Consider the following 17,600-nt stretch of genomic DNA (forward strand, 5'->3'; position numbering starts at 1 on the left):
AAACAATCTACACCATGGTCACATGAGTTCAATGTCACCACCATTAAGTTTTCAACTCTTTCAGTCTTAATTTTAAAAACATTTCCCGAAAAGATTTTAAAGAGCATGATTCTAAACACAAACAGGATATAACAGCGGGCTAGTGAGTAGATTAATTTAATTGTTACTTGCATAATAACATTTAAAGGGGTCATATGATGCTGCTAAAAAGAACATTATTTTGTGTATTTGGTGTAATGAAATGTGTTTATGCGGTTTAAAGTAAAAAAAACAAAACAAAAAAAAAAACATTATTTTCTACATACTGTACATTATTGTTTCTCCTCTATGCCCCGCCTTCTGAAACTCGTCGTTTTTTACAAAGCTCATCGGTCTGAAAAGCGAGGTGTGCTCTGATTGGCCAGCTATCCAAAAATATGTCATCTCTGAAGCACACTATTGTATTAATAAACTCTTTTTTTTCTTCTTTTCAACGCAGCCCTGTACAGTTATATATAGTGAAATGTAACATGCACCACTGTGAATGTTGGCAATACTTTATGTGCCAATGCTCATAATCACAATGCTACAGTGTTCTGGGAGGTTGCCAGGTTATTGCGTCAATGTCTTCAGTCTCTTTTTTTTCCTGTCTGTTAGTGTATTTATAAAATCCACAAAATCATGTTGTGTAACCAACATGCAGAAAACATAAAGGAGGAAAAAAATATTAAAACATGAAAATGATGTCACTCAGAGGACTCCTATAGAGCCTCATGTGTGTGTCAAGGTCAACACATCTCTTAAAATATCAAATAATTTGAAATGGGCAATGTTTTAGTTCATGTTGTAAAATGTCATGTATGTAATTAGTTATGTAATGAGCTTGTGACATATTACGCAATACCTCCTATTATGTATTTCAGTAAAAGAAGAAGAAAAATAAAAAAATAAAAAACAGAAATGAATTGACTTTATTCAGTGGTCAAATCTTTAGGGAGCTGGCATCCTTCATCTGCGCTTAGTAACTCATGCATTAACTGCTCAGAGTGTTTGGTCACCTTTTCCTCTTCCTGTGAGAGGCTGTGAAGTATCAGTGGGTTTTCCATAACAACCAGAATCCCCAGCTCGCACACCACATTCTCATTTGTGTACACCTCCCATTATTAGCCACATAACTGTCCGATTCATCGACGGAAAGAGCTAAAAATAGACTCTCATCCTCTGAAATATCTAAAGATGAGCGCAGTGTTACGATAACAAATACATGGCAGCTGTACTCTCCCTTTGTGCGTCACACTAACACAAACGAGGCTCTCGGCAGGATGCGTTCTTGATATTCCCATGATGTGATACAGCACAAGCTATTACATCTCCATCCAGAAGCACAGGAAGTCCACCTCCTGTCTTTCATACTTCCTGATTATAAACCCTCTTGGCAGGAGAGTGTGACTGGACATTACAATCTTTTATCCCTGTCCCCATTCTTTGATGAGCTGTAATACATCCTCAGGAAAATAGAATATTGACATTAGCTTCAATAATTAAGTGGCCATCAGAGAGACTGATCTCATCTAAACTGCCCTCTTATGTGATGTGTGCTGAAGAGCTTTATTTTTGGCATGAAACTGGGTCATATAGCGCGATATGATAATCACTTTTTTTTTTTTTTTGCACAGACCCGCCCAACATTGGGGTTTGAGAAAATTGTCTTAAACCTATGTTAAGGAATAACATATACAGTTTTCTTCTGTCTTTCTTCTGTTGAATGCAAAATAAGATTTTTCTCAGCAATGCAATGATGCAATGCAATGAAAGTGAACGGTGACTGTCAAACTCCAAGAATGACCAAATCATAAAAAATTTGTGGTGATTTGTTCTCAAGTCTACTGAAGACATGAAATGGGAAAACTTGTAGGACCATAAACCTTTGTGACTAAAATAATATAGATTTGTAACTACATATGTCAACGATGACAGAATATTCAGTCCCTGTTTGAAACTTTGCCTTTAATGTCATATATGGAAAAAAATAAATAAAAAAAATCTCTTTTTAGAAGGCAGCATGTAACATGCGCACCACCTTTTCCCACATAAAAGCAACATCCGAGGAACGCGATCTATATAAAAAAAAAAAAAAAATGTGGCCTGTGAATGTTTGTTGGTTTAACATCCATCATCACTTCCTTTTTCTTTTCCAGCCATTCTCTAGATAGAATCCCATTGGAATTTAAAATAGTAACTGCCTAACCTAACAACAAACAAAGAGTCGTGGCCCTATTATGGTGAATGCCTCACATACCAAGTATACCCAAGCATCTCCTTCCCTTTATGATGTCAACTGCTGCAGGACACACACACACACACTTATATATGTATACACACACCCATTATTTTTTTTGTCCTTCATTCATTGCCTCTTTTTTGAGTTGCATCCTCTCTTGTGAAAAGAGCAGGAGAGCTGCTGTAATTATTCCTTATTCACAGGATGTCCAAACAAATAGGTCCTTTTGAAGCGAGCCATTGTCTCGATGTGGGAGTGGATCAGGGCCGGGCGCAGGAGACACGGAGCAGCTTCCTGTGGACGGAATGTCTCGAGTGAAGCCACGCAAACACTCCGACACCCTTACAAGTCCCTGTTTTAGGACAGATAATCAGATGCTTCTGAGAAGATATAAAGTGATATCTGTGAGACATTACGCAGAAGAGTCAAACATCCTTTCAGAGAACCCTAACTGAAGAAGGACATTCAAAACGACCTTTTCACAATATACTATATAATCACATTTTATACTAACATTATATTTGACTGCATAACCAGATGAGAACTTTTTTTCTCTATTATCAAACATCAAAAGTTTTGACTTGCTAGTCACAGTTGCCTTTGCCTTGCACACTGGGGTACTGAAGATATTTTGTATTTCTATCTATATTGTAGTAGCAGCATAGAAACACGCTAGGCATAAATGCATCACTCATCTGTGTAGTTACAGGAAAGGGTTGGTCAGGACGCCTGCAGGTGTTGTTGGCATTGCATTCAGAGTTATTTCTGGTAGGACAGGCTGCTGGAGTGTAATAAAGGTGCCTTAGAGCTGCAGTGGGTGTGGTAAGAGGTGGTTAGAGGGGATTTTCAAGCTTTACTGGCCGTATTCTGGCAGGGCCTTTAAGGAGTCGTCAGGAGAGACGTGTCGCTTCCTGTCTGGAAGTGTCTGAGAGCTCTGGACACAGATCTGTGTGAGAGATGAGCTGTCCCTGTATCCTGAGAGATCTCTTTCTCTCTATTTGTCTAACTGTGTGCTATATAGTCTTCCTGTCAAGAACCTTTTTTTTTTTACTCCTTCCGTGGCTGCTTGTTTTACCAGTGCTGGGAATGCAGCTCATTTATTCGTCTTCTCTAAAATGTTATGATTAATTCAGCTTTGATTCATCCAAAGTGTTTTGTAGATAAGTTTATAGAGAGTGTTATTATACATTCTAAAAATGCTGGGTTTAATATGGCCAAACCCAGCGATTGGATTGTTTTCAACCAACAATTGGGTTAAATGTTTAACCCAACCTTCTGGGCAGTAACCCAACTGCTGGGTTTGTCCATATTTTACCCAGTGCTGGGTTGTATTTTAGAGTGAAGGGTTTTTTTTTTTTTTTTGGAAATGTAACATTATACTTATATAGCTTATCTAACCAACACCGTTTGAATCAATGTAGTATTTGCTAAACTGTCTTCTTTCTTGCATTCATTGGTAGACTGAATTGTGATTATTCTTTCTATTATCCATTTAACCATCTATAACTGCATTTACACTGCAAAGACAGTGTCACAGCATGTTAATTCAGCTGTGAAGCGGCATTCATTTATGCAGAACCAAACAATATAAATTAAACTTAATAAAGTAGATACTTCCTAAAATATATTTTATTGTTAAATATATATAATTAAAACATAATTATAATAATAATAATAATAATAAATAGTATTTCCTATATATTATTACTTACCCAAAACAATATATAAACAGTAAAAATAAATAAATAAATAAATAAAATAATACAAGCACTTAAATTTTCCAAATCTATATATTTTTTTATTCTTCATAATTTTCTGTATTAATCAGGTTGACTGCATTTAAAATGTTTATTTTGGAGAATGTCAGATCATTTTTTAGTTTCTTTTTTTTCATATTTGTTTTTCATAAACATCATACCTATTTTACATTAAAGTTTGTGTTCTGCATTCAAAATCTTACTGACAATGATGACATTGGTGTATTTATTTATTTACATACTGAATCGTGATTGGTCTTTTCTTTTTTTGTATCTTTTCTTGCACACAGTCAGTGGAAACCAAGAAAGCAAGTCATATCGAGTACACCATTTCTTTTATACAAAACCTAAGCTTGCTTAAAAAACTAACACTATTCTCAAGCAAGTTTAAGTTTTTACATTTTTATTTTTGTGATATCTTTTTTCTGTCTCTTTGTATGCATTGCTGTAACCTATATACTAAAGAAATGGTAATGACAGATTAAAACCAGGCCAGTGAAGACTAAATGTTTGCTTTGTCCGTTAAGTTCCGTCTTTCTGTCAGACTCCCCAGCAAGAGAAGGACATGTGATTCAGTAGCAGAGAAGGATTTCTAATCAGAGGTCCCTTTGGAGCCGGTGAAAGGAGCAGTTCCATGGTAGACTAGAGAAGAACAGCAGCCTTTGGGGCCCCGCCAGCGGAGGCGAGCTCACACATCACTGCTCGCCTGCGTCTCTGTATGCATGTGGAATTAAAAGGATGTAGGTGAAAGTTTGTGAGGAGCAGAAGCAGAACTTCTGTCCATTCAATCTTTAAATCACACACGACTGACTCGAGATCTTCTTAAGAGAGGAACACTGGGCATTAAACGACTGACATTCTGCTGGTTCTGCAGTGTTAGCAACTTTACTCATACCTGACTTTTTTTGTTGTTGTTTTTTTTTTTTTTCATGGTGTAAATTACAAGATGGACCACATCCTGATCTTTTTAAACCTACATAGCCAACCTCTAAGACAGTAATCTCTTACAGGAAAGAGATACTTGGCAAAGGACAGCTTGCTGACAGATACATGTAGACTCACGTTTCTGTACCATAAATGGGGAAATATCAGTTTACATTCTTAAAAGGGCTTAGGTATTCATCCCAAATTGGGTGTTTGATGCCAAAGTTTGCAATTGCGGTGGATCCAGTGTCTTTGATGAAAAGAAAGTTATATAATATTAGTAGTAATATTTTAATATAATAATAATAATAATAAAATAATTGAATTTGAAGGGACTTCTGCTGCATTCAGTATATACAAACTCATGATACTGGAGTTGCTTGTGCCATTGTCTGTTGTTTTAGCTACAGAATAAGTTATATTTATAATTGAAAATTAGAAAAAGATTTTTATTATAAATATTTCCCCCCTTTGGATTACAAGTATTGATCAAGACCAGACCAGAAATGTACATTAATAATGTAAGTAGGAACAATTTTATTTCATGTTGACTTTTTAAAAGCAAAGAGAGGTAAAAGAGAAGAAAAAAAGGCAGTTAGTAAATAACCAACAGAATCAGTATTCATATTCATAAAGTAAGCAGAACTGCATTCATTGTAGTTCTGCTTACTTTATTTATTGATTTGTATGTTTGGTTGGTTGTTTGTTTAGTTAGGCACAATGCACAATGTCTAAAAGCCTGCAAAAAATCAGGAGAGCATGCTTTAATACAAGAACTTCGAAAGACAGCAAAATCACTCCTTAAAAAAAAAAAAAGCAAAAGCAATATTTTCTCCAAACCCTTGTCTGTGCATCTGCATTTGTGATTGCATTTTGAGGCAAACAGGATGTGTGAGCATCATTCAAATGTACTGCAAAGCTTGGAAATGGAGGTGGACACGGCATTCTTGGAGTGGTGTGTGTGTGTGTGTTCAGAGCGAGGTTTCCCCACTGTGCCCCTCAGCACAGCGTATACAGTTACTCACATCCCCAGGAAGCGGAGGTATGACATCACCCTTATCAGCCACTAACTCTCAGCCTCTCCAAGAGCAGGGGTGGTGGTGGGGGGAGACAGGAGAGGCTGTGAGATGGATTACAAGGGGAGGAAGAGGAAGGCTTGAGATTGTTTTACATTTTTTTACATTACAAAGGTGTTTTGCATTAGTGAAGACACACATGGGAACATAAGCAATGTGAGCCTTCAAACAGCTGAAATTTGTTCAATCATATGAAATGCTGAATCTGTCAATAACTTGTCTGGGCCAGATGTTCTGATAAAAGATAAAAGGGAGAGTTTTTAATGCACTGGTTAAATATTAAGTATATATATAGAAAAAGTTGTTTTAAATTGGCATCCAAAAATAGGCATATATATATATATATATATATATATATATATAGATATTAGTATATATATATATATATATATATATATATATATATATATATATATATATATATATATATATATAAACAACCCAACGCACCATAAGTGCCACCAGATTTGAATAATAGCACAGCTACAATAACAACTTCCCTCGTTGCAGCTATGAGTAATCATTAAAAATTATGTGCTTTTAGAAAACAACCAGCTCTATTGCATAGTTCACCTAAGCATGACCTACACGAGCTGATTACACAATACTGCAAACCAGCATCGAGGAAAGGCAGATTTTGACTTCGCGCCATCACGAAACTGGCTGGATGCCTTCATGTCAGCGCATCTGACAGCACATGTAACAACTGACCAGATATCCTCTTGAAAGGTCTGTGGGGGAAAATACTGAAATTGCAAAAGAGAGGATGAGGATCTGCTTCACACATGTGTGTTATATTACCATATGTCCAGCAGAAGCTCTGTATTATCTGTTCTCCAATTGAGAGCTTGGGGTGGACCATGAGTCCCATCTCCAGGCTGGGCCCACAACACACATCCAGGGAGGGCTACAGCTTCATTTATTCTCCAAAAGCTGAAAGACGCCACTGTTACTTTACAGTAAATGAGGAGAATGGACAAGAGAGCAGGAAAACCAGATAACATCACCTTCATTCACTGCCTGTGTGCTGTAATCAGAGAAGGAGAGAAGAAGAGAGCAGAGGAAAGGAGAGAATAGACAGTTTGGCTGAGTTAAAGACAAACATTGCCTAATTCAGTGTTTCTCAACTGGTTTTGCTTCAAAATATACTGCAGATTTTATACAGTTATGCAGTGTTGGGGGTATAAAGATTACAAGTAAAGCAAGTTTACCTTTTCAAGTAACTAGTAAAGTAACACTATTTTAAATTTACAAGAAAAGATGTGAAAGATATTTACTAGAGGCACTTCCTTCAGCGTGAGGCTTATTAATTTAACTTTTGGTGTGAAAGGGCCTTTACCGTTTCTCAAAAATATAACTTTTGCGTTTTTGTTATTAAAAAGAAATAAAAAAGCCCAGCTCAGGTGACAAAAAGTAATGCAAAAGTAATGTAGCAAAACTAAGTAATGCAATTAGTTACTTTTTATTGAGTAACACTATAGTGTAATGCATTACTTTTAAAAGTAACTTTCCCCAACACTGCAGTTATGTTCTGTTTCATGGACTTTTAGTTTGTATCACTTTGTTTTGCTTTTCTTTTTAAAGTGAAAGTGCTGCAAATAGATCCTGTTCCCCTTGTTTGAGAAAGTTACACTATGCACCTGGATATATGCCAGTTATAATGTGCTCCATCATTTAAGAAATCAAACAAATGTACTCAAAAAATCCTAACTTTCATTTACTGACTGCTTTCCTGACTTTTAAAGCTGTTTTGACACAATTTGTATTGTATAAACTGCTATATAAATAAAAGGTGGTGACCTGATTTGACAATGAAAAATGAATTAGTGCTATAATACTGTATAGTTTGACATAACACACATATTTTCTACTTTTTAGAAGCTGATAAGCCTATGTATTCCTCTATTCCAATTATGCATGATTATATGATTAGTTGTGCTCATAATTTTTCCCCTGCTGTCTGCAGCCCTATGTGATGGGAGGAAAAAATATTCTTTAATGCTTTTCCCAAATGTTGTGTTAGCTCACAAAGGCATTCATTTATTGTTTTTCCTCCCACTTCATATTATTTCCATTACGGGTTTTGCGTTGAAATATATTTTTTCTTCCTAGCACATATTTGTTTTAAGATGGGATCACGGAGAGCAGGGGAAAACAATGCTGAATGCACCTAATCATATAATCATGCATAGTTGGAATAGCAGAATAAATCAGCTTCTAAAAAGAAACCCTGTGCATTCATTCAAACTCTACAGTATTATGGTGGAAATTAATTGTTATTGGTTAGAAGCTAGCTAAATCAACATAGTAAAGACCAGATGGTTACTTTGCCAAATGGTGAACCATTGGCAGCACAAACATAAAGCACAGAAGTATGTTTCTCACATTTGGTAAGCAAAAATAAATAAATAAATAAACAAAATAAAATGACTTTTTAAGCAAAAGCAAAAAATTGGATGAAAAGTGAAAAGTTTTTTCCTTGCATTTTGAAAAAGTTTCACGTATACATGAACATTTTCAAAATGATTCGCATTTACACATATCTTCGAAAACAGTCAAAAACACTGTTATTAAGTATGCCAGGCCAGTAGTTGGCATTGTCACCTTGTTAGTAAACAGTACCTGTAGGTAAGTGAAGTTTTCAAAGATTCCCGTATTGGGTGTTTACACGAAAACGATAACGGTGGCATATTCAAAAACTTGCACTTTGAAACCAGTTTTCAAAAATTTGAGTTTTTGGCTGAAACCGTTGTCGTGTAAACAACCCCTTAGAGGAAGCTGTTTTTCCAAATTCTGGTTCTGGTTATGTTGTGTAGCGGTGCAAGCTAGCAAAGAAGCTGGAATGCAGTGTAACTGTTCCCATACAAAGGGCTTTTCATAGAGTTTTCAAAAAAGTCAAGTGTAGTAGTCATATTAGCCTGACCTTAGAGAACAAGCCTTGTCAGCTATTTTGCCTGCGAGGCACACACTTACTGACTGGCTGCTTGACTGGTAAATTCACACCACTATTAAACATCTCCTTTAAATGCTTTGAACTAAATCCCTAACTTCCCCCCCCAAAATCCCCCCCCCCAATCTCAACTATCAACCCTAAATACAAATCCCTGCATCCACTTACCTCCTTTCAGGCTTCACTTCCTGATGGTCAGCAACACTCTCTTTGAAACACAGGAAGTCCAACCAATAGGCCTGCTGTTCATCACCAGTACGCAACAGCAAGACCAGGATAGGGGGCACAGAATCTGCCCTGCCACCAAAAGTGCCTCATGATCATCTAAATGGGGTGGTTTGGGTGGGGGTTTGGGGGAGGGTTGAGTCGATCCATTATTTGAACTCAGCCCTGGCCCTTTTGTGAGCAGCTCACTGTTTGAATGAGAGCGATCAGCCAACCATAACAGACCATAATGCATTTTCTGCCTGATCCACAAGTCTAGAAGTGTGCCTCCGGTCCCCGCCACTGCTGCACATCAGCAAAGCGGCGGTCAGCACGCACCATGGTGGAATAAAACTGCTGCTCGATCTGCTGACACCAAACAATTCAGGCAAATATTGTAACAGTGACAACGCATCTATCACATGGTTTCTGTGAGACCTTTTCACTAAAAGTGATTTTGTTTTGTTAGAATTGTATCATTTTTGATTCCTGCTTGACAATATTTTTGCATGCCATGGTATATGTTAAACAATCCATACTATGGCATTGTAATCAAATCTGACACCATCACTATTATAGGACATCAACAGTACTGTTGTCAACTGGAAAGATACAGGGATCTTTTATATGTGTCATGATTTCACATGCATGTGTGTTTTTGAGAGACGTTACCTTCAGTCTTATGTTTTAAGAGTTGATTTTAAGTGCCTACAGCCCTTTCCTCTCATTCTCCTACAGGATTAGAATCCATCTTTTTGGGAAAGGGGAAATTAAGTTGCTGGATCATTTTACAAGCCGTAGGGAAGAAGGAAAAGAGCCAGACAAATTACTAAATGAGTCAAGTAGGGGGGCAGCCGATTTCAGTTACCCCAGTTAGATCCATTCAGCCCAGGTAAGAGCGAGAAGGCCTGTGCCCAGCCCTCCAGTGCTACAGAAAGGGAATCCAGGAAACAAGCAGCTCCATCAGTTATTTTCTCTGACTAAACTACATGATGCAGTTAATCATTCTCATCAAACAGTCACTGAAATCAAGCACACTTTAAAACAAAGCGTTTATACAGAGGTGGAGCAACTAGTTATATTTAATGAAAAATTATGAAGACAAACTTTTTTTTTTGGAATAATGATGAACCATGCACAATAAGAACAGGAAAGTGCAACAAGGAGGTAAATACGGTCCCTTTTGACTTCATGTTGACTTTAACCAATGAAATGATGGATGCCACATATCAAAAGTTTAAACACTGTGCATGTCTGAATACAAAGTGATTTTACTTCCTGACGAGACCTCATCCGTTAATGCATGACAGTCATACTTGCTCTTTCTTTTATTAATGACCTTGTGTCAGATCTAAGAAAAATGACTCTCCTCTTTCTTCATCTTCTTTAGCAATTAATTTGCAGCTAAGAAAATCATCGTGCTGGAGTCTTGGAGGGACTCCTAAGCAGGAATGCTGCTCTTGAAAAGTAGTTATGACTTAATGAGAATTCCACTTGCAGCAGGAAGGAAGGGCTTAGAATGCGTGTCCCTCAGCGAATTGAACGAATGTTAATCATGATCCCTTCGGCACACGGAAAGCTCAGGCCTGAGCTGGTGAAGAAATGGAAGGAAAGAGAGAAATTGATATAGATTTAAAGCATTCCTTTTGTCAGGATATTTTTACAATTTCTTCTTAATTGCATCAGTGCTGAGATTACTGAGATGAGGTTATTTGGAAACAAAAGTAGTGGCAAATTACATTGCAGCTACATTTATTTTTGTTCTGAATTATGTGACAGCATTAAACAGCATCTGAATTGATCAATTTATATACAGTATACACACACACATTAGTATTTTTTTTATATATTTTGCCAGAAAAAAAAAAAAGATGTAAACTCTTAAACATGGCTTTAAAAAAGGGTTCATTTTAAATGTTGATTCAGTAAAATTAATGAAACTTTCAAATGTTTCATAGAAGAGAAAGTGTACATTTAGGGCAAATGTGCAAGTAGTTTGATCGGTGGATTGATAGATTGATTGATGTTGAAGATTGTTATTAAAAAACTACACTTGAAAACAGCAGAAGTACTGCTATGCTAATGAATGCTAAGTTAGAAGAATGTATTTTTCTTAGTTATTTTGCAAAACTTGATATGTCTGGTGACTGAATCAGTTGAGTTGTGTGATATTTCAGCAGTTTTTTTTTCCATCGCATTCATTTCCAGATAGCTTGAGTCGAGTATGCACTGCAAACAAACAGAATGGCTGAATTTTCTAGCCCTGATTTGAGTAAGGGTTAGATGCGTTCTCCAGACTTGTATGTGTGCTCTGACTTGCAGCCAGTCTTTCTTTCTCTCTTTTTTTTTGTCTGTGTGAACGACAAGGATGTGAAGGACACCAGGCCTCCAGAGGTCCTATCCCAGAGGAAGTAATGCTTTCTGCCCCTTTTTTCATAACATATTATTTATGTTTAACAGAGCTCTTTGAGACAAATGGCTGCCATATGGAGAAAAGAAAAACTTGTGGTGCTTTTCCACTATGAGGGCTGGCCAGTCCAGGGTTACCCTGGGGAATTATTCCATAGATAAGAACTAGAGAAAAGCCATGGATCTGTATTTCCATGGCAAGAACTGATGCTTTGGGACATTTGTAATATTATACAACTAGAAATCCCCTAATGTTAAAATAGCTTTACATGCTAGCTGCATATTTATTTTTATGCACTCTAATCGGCTTCATTAAAATGCTTAGTTCTATGCTACTATTTGAATTTACCCTGCAAATAGATTAAATCTCATTTTGGTGTCTAATGAGCAAAATTTTAACCCTAACCCTAACCTCTAAAGAACATATGTACATGCAAACTTCTACAGGTTACACATTTCTATGAATAAGCATCATATTCATATCACTGGGATATATCATTTGGAATTTCCTTGATGCACCTAGTTGTCCTTCACTCACTCATCCTGAAATAAAAATGCCTTCCATGTCTTGCCCCAAAGGGAGCAGCTGGGATAACTAATCCCCCATGGGGCACCTGATCCCCCCACCCCCGCCCCCGAATCCCAACCCTCCCAAATCTCCCTTCCTTCCTTCCTTCATGTCTGTTCTAATGGCTCCCTTGTTCGTGCTGGACAAAACTGGCCTTTTGTGGCTGCTCTCGAAGCAACATTAAAAACAGGAATAGGGAAATTGTAAACAGGAGGCTTCTAGCCAGCAGGCCAAGGCATACAGCAGGCCTCAGAGGCCTACTTCAGTATAAAGCAGAGAAACAGCCCCTTGTTGCTGTGGGGATTAAAAGGGCTGGGGGATTTCAGGAGCACTGCAGAGGCACAAAGCCAGTGGGAAGGGAGAGCTTGGTAAGGAGATACATGCATTATATATCTACAAGCGGAAATCATACCTTTATTTATACAATGGTGCGAGTGACTTGATATGGTATAGGTGCAGAGCGAATGGAATGACACTCGCTGAAGCCAAACTTCAGGACGGCCAATCTGTCAGCTGGATAGTGGATCAGGCCACAGCGATCGCTGCCGCTCAGCCAACGTAAACTCAGGCTGCTTTGTAATTAGTGAGGCCACACACACATGCTCATAGTTTGCATTTGATTGGAATCGATTCTTTGCTTCACTGTTAATGTTTGTTTGGAAATTTACCCAGGCTTGGTTGAGGGAGACTGATCTTAATTCTTATTCTTATAAATCAACAAATGAAACAGATTTCCAAGGTGGATTTTACTGTCTCTACTGTTGTTCCACAAGCATGCTGACGTGTTTCTTCATAAATAGTGCCATACATAGCAGAACAATGGATTCACCCCTGAGCATCAGATATACACAGATTTGGGTCATTGCAAATTTACCCCAGTTCTAGGGTTTCCATTTGTAAACTTGTCCATCTAATGTACTTCTTGTATATGCAAGAGTCATATCGACGTGCTCTACAATGATTCAACATGACTCATCAAAAATGAATCCTGTGACTGTAGAAGGCACGTTGACAAACTGGACACATGGTTCACTTGATGACACACCATTCCTCACCACTGCTTGACAGCAAAGAAATCTGGGCTGATTCACTTTATTCCAATGCAACTCTATTTAGTTTAGGTTTAGTCAGAAACTGTATTCAGAATGCAGTCCTGCATCAAAGCTATTTACTTTTCGAAAGCTCACATTACATTGCACATCACACAATAAACTGAGATTGAACTGGGGCTAAACATGCCTTAGCATCAGAGACACATTTGCTGTTAGGAATACAACTGTATGGACATAAATAAAGATTTTTTCATAAAAAAATTTTTTTACCACAAGTGACATCTATTTTTAATTAAAGAACTCTCTCTGTTTCTGAAAAGGGAGGCACAAATTTAGGGCGGGAAGCAAAATAATTTTTTCCCAACTGCGAGCTGCATTCTTATCTGTGCCGAGCAGGCTAAACTGTACAGCCACTGACTTCTTCGCCTTCAAAAGACATGCCATATGCTGTTGAAGATACTGTGAATACGTTATATGTTTATGAAATTGAAATATATTTAGTACAGCGGCAAGGTGGTGTGTAAAGGAGAATGATAACCTAATGTCGAAGATTTACTGCCTAGGAGAACAGAGAGTTTTCCAGGTTGGGGAGGCCTTTCATGAGGAATATTGAATCCCCTTTGAGGCTCTCACCCCCCACCCCCTGCCTACCCCCACATCTCTTTGCCTCTCCATATGATTCTGAACTTTCCATCGACTCGCTCTCACTGTGTGTGCTTTGAACTCCTAGCCGCTCTTTGAAGGAAAGTCATAAAAAGACCTTTTATTTGGGCCGGGTTGCTTTGATGGGTTTGTCACTTTGTACAATGCACTAAACCATCCTGGGGAGACAGCCTTGTGTGTCTGACAAGCCAGACGGGTTGGTGGGTTTGGACCGAACCGCCCAGGTCTTGGAGATAGCACCTTAAAACAAGCAAACCTAGTCTCCTGCACACGTTATCCATTGTATGCCTTGTTGTGGTTAGGCATTTCACATCTCGACAGGCCTGACACCCCTTTGTTTTTAAATTCTTGGTTCACTGCGGTTATCATTTCTTACAAAATTAGAATATTTTCTAGTCATGGTTGATGTCCTGCTTCAAGATCAATAGCGGGCTGTCTCAACAAGTGGTCCTGTGCTTGCTTTTTGTGGGAGAATGTAGCACTTTGTAGCTCTTTGTGAGGAAGATATAAAGGGCAAGAGTAAAGACAGTAGGACACCAGATAGCCCATGTTTGAACAATGCCTTCAAATTAATCCCGGAAACACTTTTACGTGTACAAGTAACTGTATTCAGTGGCCTGATCCACAAGGCTACTGCAAAGCAAAGGTTAGACCCCTCCTTTCAAATTCATACTTGCTTTTCACTAGGACCAAGCAATTACAGCCAGGATCAAGGCAAAAGGAAGTGAGGAGAGTCCCGAGCCAGTTGGGCACAAAGGCAGTGTGAAGTAGAGTGGAGTGATGCATGGGAACCAGCACTGAGAGATCTTTCCGGATAGGTTACTGAGCTCAGGAGCACAAAGGTGCCTCGTTGAGGTTGGCACTAGGCCAGCGTTGGAGCGCTGCTGTCCCAGGTGTCGAGTGTCGGGGCGCCATTCAGCTCAGGAAGTGTCCCGTGTCACCCTGTCCCCACGCCCATCAAAGGGGCTGCTGTGTGCTCGCCATCAACCTCAGCATGGCACAATGTCCAGCGGGGAAAGACATGGCCAGTCGCTTCTTTCCCAGGACTGCAGGTACCTTAGCTGGATCAAGGAAGAGAATGGATGTGAAACAGAGCTTCTGAGGATTGGCTGAGCTTTCTGTTTCAACTCTGTCCCACGGTCACAAAGGAGTGAGAGGATACCCAGCAGTGAGAGGTTTACTGGAAGTGGTGAGGATTAAGGGACGTTCTGAAGTGAATCATAAACTCCTGTTTGGACATTCCAGGCACGGCTTTTCGAAAATGATCATGTTTGTGACGCAATGTTGTACATGATGTGTACTTACATACTCTTTTTGTGAATTTGTGTAATGGACAAACTTTAAAGAAATACTGGAGATGTCTGGTTTTTAAATTAGGAAGTTTTGTGTACAAGGGTTTCATAATTCAAAGTGCAGATTATGAACATTTCAAACTTTTAAAAAAATCTGACTGGGCTTGAGGAAAGTGACAGAGCAAACTTAATGTCACATACATCATTCACCAAACGCTTCCCAAAAGGAAAAGTTGATTTAAATAAAGCTAAGTGTCACTGAGAACATCCATCAGGCCACTAGTCTGGCTAGAGAGTGAATGAATACACTGGGGACAATAGAACCCTGGGTGACTGTAGCCCACCTCTATCTCCAATTATCACAGAGTTCAATTGGGGGAAGGGTTACCATTGATGAAAAATGGGGGAAGGGCAGGTGGGGTGAGGGCACTTGGAAAGGGAAAGAGTACATGTTGTTTCAGGTGGCCTAACTTGCAGGCTTCCAGCTGGCCCCAGGAAGTAGCCCTCGAGGGCGGTATTGGCAGCTCATTATCAGAGATCAAAGCCCGGCACTTCCTCCTGGGTAAACTTGCTCTACTCAGCACCCTCCTCCTAGATCCCCCAGAGCTAATCTGATTGATATGCAGACAATAGGGCTAATTAACAAAATGGAAACTGCAGAGAAGCTGCTAAATCCCTGCACAAATCAAGGATTTCGGGTCAGTACGCTACAAAAAAAATGTAACAAATTCCTAAGGGGACGCAAATGATGCAGATATCACTGGAGGTTAGCACTACATTGGTTCACTGGAATATCCTAACTTCCTAATCTTATTTCACTGACTGACACTCAAAGCCCTCCTGCTCATTAATCATTAATGCTGAACAAATAAATAACTAGAGTAATGTCCGGGGATGTGTGCAAGCTTCTCCTTCATCATTCAGAAAATTGCTGTCTCACAGGAAGTGGGCTGCTGATGGGGATATGTGCCTCCTGCCGGCTGGAGCTTATTTTAGCCGATAGCTTGTCAACAAAGGCCTCCTTGGGATGGGTAATGCTGATCCACTGTGCTTTGCTTGGGCCAGCATTGCTGATTCAGGTCTCAAATATAGCTCCCCGCTGTTAGTGACTCCATGATGCACTACTAATGAAGGTCAGGCATTCTCATGTCAACAAGGACCGCTGAGGACAGCATGAAGGTTGACCTCCTACTTTGCCACCCAACCGCACCCAATGACATTATGGCCAGATGTATAACTGCTTGCTCAAAGAAAACTAAGCATGGTTAATTCTAGATGCTGCTTATAGATAGGATCAGGTTCAAGAGGAACAGTCGACATGTAATTACAGGCCTCACACTTTTCTTTTGATTTTATCCAGCTCTGGGATTTAATCCAGCTGCTGTCACAGGAAGTGTGGCCTTGTTATTTATGCAAGCACATACATAAAGGCACTGAAAAACAAACTTGCTCCAATCTCAAGTCTGAAAGCTAATATTTGGGTTTGAGTGTTCTTTCTGGTACCGATTTGGTATGTTTATTTCTCTTTCCTTGAAAAAACGCTTCTCACATACAGGTATGTGTGGAAATTTAGGTTATGGTGCCTAGCACTGATGGTGTGAAATGGGAACTTTGTGATGGGGGGGGGGGGGTCTTGTGTTTTGGATAACGGGGTACTGGTGTGGGTTCTCATGGGATGGGAAAGTATGCTATGTAAGTAGAATGGCGTGTGGAATGCCCAGAATGCTTGTGTCCTGAATGGCAGGTCCACGCCCCCAACAACAGGTCACGCTTCATCGCTAGTTTGTCCCATGGGTGAGAGTTCAGGGCCACTCCTGTCAGCTCTCTGAAGAAGGGTCGAGGGTCACCATCTCACCAAGGGCTTGGCTTTCCCCTCTGTATCAGCAGGGGACCAGAAGGGGCCTACCCCTTCTTCCCACACAGGCCCAGATCTCCAAAAGCTTGCATTCTCTGCATATATCCCTCACACAAGCTCCTTCCTGTGGGCTTGGCTTGAAACCAATTGCCAAAAAAAAAAAAAAAAAAAAAAAAAAATCAGGTCACCACTCTAGTCTGGCCTAAAAGCAACAGAACATTTTTAAGTAAAGGATTAAGCATTCATGAAAAATAATAGTTGAAGTATTTGTTATTTATGAAGAAAGGCACTAGGTGATTAAACTTTATACAGTTAATAACTGCAGTACAGTTGGTTGTTAATTTAGAGTTTTTGGATTTACAAACTACCAATCCAATTTAACAGGATGGTTAATATTAACAGGTTGAAATGAAAACAAACAAACAAACAAACAAACACACACACAAACAAATATCTTAACCATCTAACCTTAAAATACTGAAACATAAAGTTTCAAGTCAGAAAAGCAGAAGAGACTGGTGATTACAAATAAATAAATAAACGGTTCATCAGTGATTCATGATTAGATTTATATGACATTAGGCAGAAAC

Source organism: Cyprinus carpio, chromosome A21 (genome assembly GCF_018340385.1).
Source record: "Cyprinus carpio isolate SPL01 chromosome A21, ASM1834038v1, whole genome shotgun sequence".
NCBI classification, from domain to species: domain Eukaryota; kingdom Metazoa; phylum Chordata; class Actinopteri; order Cypriniformes; family Cyprinidae; genus Cyprinus; species Cyprinus carpio.